Consider the following 7,381-nt stretch of genomic DNA (forward strand, 5'->3'; position numbering starts at 1 on the left):
AACTGAACACACAAAGATACAATTGTTTCTTACATTGTGTAACTTTCCGCCGACGCAAAATCTAAACCTCGACTAAGCAGTGCACAGCACTCAGTGTGTGGGTAGGACCAGAGCCTCGAACACCTGCACTTCATAATAAGCAGCCATCCCGTCGTGGGAAATAGCCAAGAAAATTCAGTTTTATCCACACGAGCCAGGAGGATGAGGAAAGTAATCTCCAGCCTCCAGTTTGAGGACTCTGAAAATGACACTTCTGGGACACAATAGGTGAAACCGGGGACATGAGATGATAATCATTGCAATTACAGCCTCACTTGTTCAGCTGCAGCTCAGCCAAGGATAAAGGAGTAAGCTTCTTTCCTGGGATTCACCACAATGGAGCTAGGTGCAAAAATGAATACAAAATCAAGCCCCCGCAGTATACAAAGAAATCTACTGTGATGGTCGTGTTACAGACAATATTTTTGAAAAATGTATAAAAATAACAGCTTTTTTTTCTGTGTCGTTGCTAGTCGTTGCTATGGGTGTTGATTATTTAAGCGATTGCCTCTTTTGCTTGACAGACCACAGAATGACGACGCAGACACTTGCTCTTCTCAGTAAGAGCAGAGTTTCACCACAAGCATACTTGCAAAACCACATGAGCAGGGTTGCAGTTGTGTCTCTTAAAATACATATCCATGATTTGCTGGATAAATACATATCCACTACAAAAACTCACTTTTCTAAAAGTAATCATGCATTTTTGCGCAAATGCATACACTTTCATTGTCTCATTTTTGTTTTGTTTTGTAGCAGAAATGTAAATGAAAATTATGATTCCAACTTTTTTTTTTTGACTAACATTAGGTAACAGTGTTACCTAATGTTACCTACTGTAGGTCCTCCACGTGGGCTGCAAAATGTGTTAAGCCTGGGCCAAGAGACAATGCGAGAAGAATGTTACGTGGGCTAAATAGAAAAGCAACTGGACTGTTGCTCAATGGTAAAAAGTCATTTTTTCAGAGGAACATAAAATTTGTATTTCATTTAGAATTTAAGGTCTCAGGGAAGAGTGGAGAAAGCACAGAAGTCATGCTGCTTGACGTCCAGTTTGAGGTTTTCACTGTCACGGTTTGTGCCATGCTTGAAGAACAGAGCAGCTAACTACCAGAAAAACTTTAGGGCACTTCATGCTTCCTACTGCTGACAAGCTTTATGGAGATGCTTATTTCATTTTCCAGCAGGTCATGGATTCTTCCCACACTGCCAACTGTACCAAAAGCTGATTCAGTGACCATGGTATTACTCTGCTCGACTGGCCAGCAGACTTGCCTGAGTTGATCCCCATAAAAATTATTTGGGCTGTCAAGAGGAAGACGAGAGACACCACACAACAACAAGGCAGATAACTTGAAGGCTGCTATAAAACCAATCTGGGCTTGAATTACACCTTAACAGTGCAATAAGCCGATGGCCTCCATGTTGCACTGAAGCTGTAATTTGTACACAAGGAAGCCCAACCAAGAATTAAGCTGCAGAAAACTCAACATACCTTTAAGAAACCAATTCACAATATATATCTTTTTAAAGTGATCTTATGTATTATTTATATTTTGTGAGACATACATTTTTGAGTTTGAATTTTTTGTCATCACTAAGCTTTAAATATTTCACTCTATGTGCAAAAAAGCTACAAAGTATACATTGAACTTTCCAAAAGAAGTGACAAAAGATATTGAATTTTTTCACAACATATATTCTTTTAGATCAGTGGTTCCCAATGTGTGGGGCCAATGACATTGCAGCGGGGGTGCGGGAAGCTGTATGGATGAATGAAAAAACAGTTACACAACAGCGTTTCACTGTAAAGATGGTTTGTAGTGTGTTTTATTGCAACTTGAAGTGTGAAATAAACTTCAGTGAAGTTTGAAAACATAGTATGTCTATAAGTTTATGTCTGGTTGAACGATGTGTGTGTCCAGTTGTTTTTTTTTTTTTTTCCTTTTTGAGGAGGATTTTGTTGTAATCCATAGGGGGGCCCAGACAATCTTTGGGAACCACTGTTTTAGATGTACTTGTATGTGACCAGAACAGCAGATTTGGGTGATATTAATATTGAGAACATCAAGAACTGACACTGAATCGCTCATAATTTGCTTACATAACGTCAACTTAAAATTAAGTCAACCTACTTACAAAGACAAATGAGTCATATGTTTTCCACATCAAGGATTTCCACATCAGAGGAAATCTCCCAGAATTCCTCTGCAATATGTATGATTGCCACAATGCAAACCATGTTTCTCACCTTTGGATGCCAAAATATAATTCCTGGGAAATTTGTCACTTTCAAAATGAGTCTAACTATAGCATGTGAATTCCCTCAAGGGTATAATGTGTGCTATAGCCGTCCCAATATTCTGAGGTAATTTGAGAATTAACATCAGCTTTTAGTAGGCCACTTAATTAGGAATGAAGCAAAAATTTAGGTTATTGTGAATCAGGCTTTGGCAGTGAACAAGATCTACAATTGATACAAATGGCATTTATATGATCGTTTTACTTTATTATTAAATATGACATTACAAAACAAGAATCATTTTGTACAGACTACGTAAGGTTCAGAGAAGGCAAAACATTATGATCACTAGCAGATGAGTGTTTATCATGACACAGAGTGTAATGGATTAGGAAGGAAATCAAGAAATAAAAGAGAAATTGGCAAGCCAGAGGACTTCAATTAGTTTTATGAAAGTCATTCCTGCAGCTTTTATGGGGTCTTTCCACTAATCAATCTCTATCTAAAGTGGTCTCTGAGGACGGAACAGTGGACAGGCATCTGAGTCATTGGGCTGCCAAGCCTCACTGATGAATGTGGAGAGTGACAGGACAGCCCAACTCCTCCAAACGTTAATGCTGGTTCTGATAGAAAAGCGCAAGAATGCACAGTTGTCATTTCTTGTCGCATACGAGGCTACGTAGCTGTCAGGGTATCCATGCTAACATTAGAACAACAGGCATGTAAGCATTAGAACTAGATAAAGCGTTGGAAGAAGATGATGTGGACTGAAGAATAACATTATCTTTTGTGTCACATGGATGGCTGGTTAACTGCTTCACTACGTTGGGGATCATAATGCACCAGGATGCTAAGTTGGGAAGAAGGCAAGCTGACAGAGGAAGTGTGTTGCTCTGGGCAATGTTTAACTCTACTATCCATGTGGATCTTCCCTTAACAGGTTCCACTATTTTTAAAAGACCTACTTATGTTTTCAGACTGGTTCTATTTATGTGATTTCTTGATTCCTGTGGGCTATCAAAACAAAATCCAGCTGTGATTGATCACAGTTAATTGATGATTTTGCATGAGCTAGGTGGGTTGGATTAGAGACATAAAACATGTACTGCCTTTTGTATTTACAGTGTCCGTCAGGTAATCTTTGTCTTTTATATTGAAAATTGGTTGATGAGTCAAAACACTTAAGTGTAACAATCAAACAAAAGCAGAAGTAACGTCTAAAGGCACAATTACTGTTTCACAGCTCTGCAACCAGCATGCCTTGCATCAAACTGACACATTTGCTTTTCTTTGCTGCCATTAGAAGCAGGCTATTAGCTGCAGCATCCACTATAAGTAGAGCACACAGGCCATACTGTACTATATTGTCCTTCATTCGTTTTTTTTCTCCTCAATAACACTACTGTTTCCTTTTTTTGGTGTCCAAAGATTTATTATTATTACTATTTTAAGCTATATGATCACAATAATTTAAAAAAAAAAAATAATCAAATCGTTACATGAATGCACTCAGTTTAACCTTATACATATCGTGTCCTGGTGGTCACTGGGAGCATAGATTTGCTCCACTAACCCATATTCTGTACAGTTTATGTTGACAATGTACATGTGTGAATGACGGCTTAGATGGAATAAATGTCCAATCCTCCGTGACCTGCATGCGTTTACTAAAGCCTTTTGTAGTTTGAGCGAACCGAGCGGTTTAATAAAAAGGGAGAGTCACAGCTCATAGACAGAAAATGGTCGGTGTTTAGGGTTAAGCCTCACACTGAAAGCAGCAGGGTTTGTCCGCATCTTACCGTAGCTTTATGATGACCTCGTCGCTCACGCTGCAGCGGCTGATGATGTCGGCTCCCGCTTGTTGTTGTACCCGACGCCCCGTCTCCTCTCTTTTCCTCTCCTCTCCTCGCTCGTCTGGTCTTTGGAGAATAGCGCTGCGCACATGAAGATGTCGAATCGTCTGACCGGAGCCGAGGAATGCGTTTAGGCTCCCTTAGTGATCATGTTTCCAGTACATCTCTCAAAGGATGCGTGTCCGCCTGCCAGAGCTGGGCCGAGTTATGGCAGAGCGGAGACTGGAGAGACCCTCCCCCGGGCGCAGAGCAGTATCAGGTGGACGCAGAGCATCCTTCACATTCCTGCATCAGTGGACAATAAAGGGCAAACTAATACAGGAAAAAACACCCAATCTGTTTTACTCCCCCATCTTTTCTGTTGGTAGTTCTTTTTTTTTTATTACAGTTGGTATTTTAGTATGACGTTTGTTCAATACAAAGAAAGGTTTCAAGTTGTAACATTCCTGCAGTGACGCTTAGGGGACTGATGTGCGCTTGTTCATGTCATATGATGCTGGAGGAGTGAACAAGCAGAGCTTCTTTAAAAAAGACTACAGCTTCACTTTTCCAAGTTATCATTTTATAAAAGTAATACTACTAATAATAAATAAAAAATACTATTATTTTTATAACATTTTGTAATGTTATATTAGTTCAAAAAGTAGTAATAATAATAATAATAATAATAATAATAATAATAATAATAATAATAATAATAATAGGTCATTCTGTTTTTTTTTTTCTTAAATTATCTATTTAGTAATTTCCTTTAAAACTCCATGTGATCTAATGCTGGTTGAGCTACGTTCAAGAACATTAATAGTTATGGTGCCTGATAACTTTTTTTTTCTGAATTTCTGTAATTCTCTGTGTGTAAAAACCTGTTGGAGTTGTGTGTGTGTGTGTGTGGGGGGGTGGGGGTGGGGGGGGGGGGGGGGGGCATGTATTTTTCATTTTTATTTTTTGCAATATGGCTCAGTCTTGTTTTGATTCGTTGGAAGGAGTCTGTGACCATGGATTTTCCATCACAGAGATAAACTTCTCAATTTTTTTATTTTATTTGTTTTATTTATTGAGCCATGATAAACAAAATAATGTTTTTTCTAAACCATCCTATCCTCTACATGTCTTGTGATAAACTGCAAATGGGACTTTTTCTAGCTACCATTTCATAAAGGTCAGCTTTGTAGAGGGCATAACTACTAATGTGCCATTCAAAGGTCTGCTACATCTCAGCTTAGGATATCTGCAACTTCTCAAGAATTACACCTGTGATTAGTTCTCTTTGGGTTGACAACCATGAGTCATAAGCTTCCCACTGTCAGATGTTGGACTGAGCAGCATGGGATACTGTACTATAGCATAGCATTGCTTTAATCATCTCACATCATCACTGACCTGTCTGGTGTGTTCCTTTGTCTTCATGACGTTGTTTGTTCTACGATGTTATCCAACAAACCGCTGACCTTCACTGACCTGAAGTGGACTGTATTTACTTATTAGGTAACTTCTGAAGCCAGTTTGTTGTACTGGATTTAATTAAGTTTACCAAGATAAAAAGAGGCTGAATAAAAATGCACAACACATATTTAAAGTTGCTATTTGTGAAAACCTTTTCATGTCCTTTCTTTGCTTCACAGTTGAGCAATACTTCCTGTTGATCTAAAACATAGATTCCCTGTACAAAGTTTTAAAGTTTGAGGTTGGAACGTGGCAAACTGTGTTGTAGTTAAAGGTCTTCAAATAATTTTGCAAGCCATTGTTTTGTGTGTGTCCTAATTACACTGTTTTTTAGATAATTTTCACAATCACATTCCCTGAGTATCAAACAGACTGCTGCAGACGAAGTGGCCTTTACATGAAACTCACAAATTTGAAATATGATCTCACAAGGAACACTCCTGGGCAATTTTGTTAAAGGGCATCTGCGGAACAAAAACTCCTGCTCAGTTTTTTTACACTAAGAGGCCCTGAAGGCATGTTTCAGCTTTGTAGAAACTGATAAATATTGTGAGGATGGTTTGTGACAGCTGGAAAATTATAAACAAATATGCTCCAGAGCATACAAGATAATCCCCTGTGGCCTGATGACATAAAAACACAATTTGTATAAACATACAGCTTCGCTGACCTCTTGTGGTGACTGCAGAAATAGGTTGTTTTCAGATTAACCAAACCCTCCTGCAAAACAACTAGATTTATAAATACAGACACAAAGACAATTACTTTGTACAAATGTGTATTGTGTAATGTATTAATATGCTGTTCCTTTTTTGTTGTTGTTTTTCGTTTGCCTTTTTACTGACATTGAAATAAAAATTTGAGGCTGTATGCGTTGTATAATTTCAACAGTGTGGGTAAGAGAAAAAGCCAGAGATAATATAGTTTTGCATTATTTTTTCCACTTTCAAAAAGGGCAAAAATATGTTCATGTCTGTGATGAGAAGAGTCGAAGTTCTGACTCGAACTGAACATTACTTAAAAAGGTAGAACAAAAAAGGAATAAATTATCAAATAGAAAAAGATGTTCAAGTTTAAAGACCAGAACATAAACAAGAAATATACTCATATCTCTGAAGGAAAGATATATATTTTTTTATTGTTGTTTCATAAAGAGGATACTGACACATTTTCTAAAAATCATTTTCTCAACCTTTAAAAATATCTTTTAAAGCTGATCCAAACATATTGGCGTTTTAAAGAACTTTTCTGCATTGTTTTTTTTTATATAAAGTTTTGAGCTTCATACAAAAACAACAGTCATCTCTTCTCTATGAGGTTGAATTAAAATGCAACCTGTTTTTATTTCTAAAGTGCACTAGAAACTTTTGTTGGCAGGCTTTCATTTAATTTCTTTAAGTAGCCTCAGTATATGATTTTCAGGCATCCCAAAAGACATCCGATACTTTTTCTTATCATGTTGGCAGCTTTTTGTTTAGTTATCTGTCATAAAAAAAATTCCACACAGCTTCAATGAAGTTAATATTCAGGATCTGAAAATTCCGTTCCCAGTGACGGTGCTGCATTGTCTGTGTTTGTATTCAGAAACACTCTTGCTGATTTTGGCCTACTGAAGTTGTTCTCAGTCAGATGCTTTCCTGATTGTATTAGATGGTGAATAAGAATTTGCTTATGTTCAACTTGTCTTGTTTCCTTAATTTTGTTAAGAAAAAAACTGATATCATAGATATAACTGATATACTGTAACTCATCTATAGAGAAACATCCTGCAGATAGGACAGTAGAAAAAACTTATTTTCGAAAA

At 37.4% G+C, this 7,381-nt stretch overlaps 1 protein-coding gene across 1 annotated transcript in view; it reads right to left on the minus strand.

The window, feature by feature from the left end:
• LOC116713539 (receptor-type tyrosine-protein phosphatase epsilon-like) overlaps positions 1-4,554 on the minus strand; it is a 31,225-nt gene extending 26,671 nt beyond the window's left edge. The window contains exon 1 of the mRNA XM_032553725.1: positions 4,081-4,554. The gene's annotated coding sequence lies outside the window, so the exon portion shown is untranslated. The remainder of the gene's footprint in view (positions 1-4,080) is intronic.
• Between the last annotated feature and the right edge of the window lie 2,827 nt (positions 4,555-7,381).

The sequence above is a fragment of the Xiphophorus hellerii genome, chromosome 22 (assembly GCF_003331165.1).
Source record: "Xiphophorus hellerii strain 12219 chromosome 22, Xiphophorus_hellerii-4.1, whole genome shotgun sequence".
Lineage (NCBI taxonomy): Eukaryota > Metazoa > Chordata > Actinopteri > Cyprinodontiformes > Poeciliidae > Xiphophorus > Xiphophorus hellerii.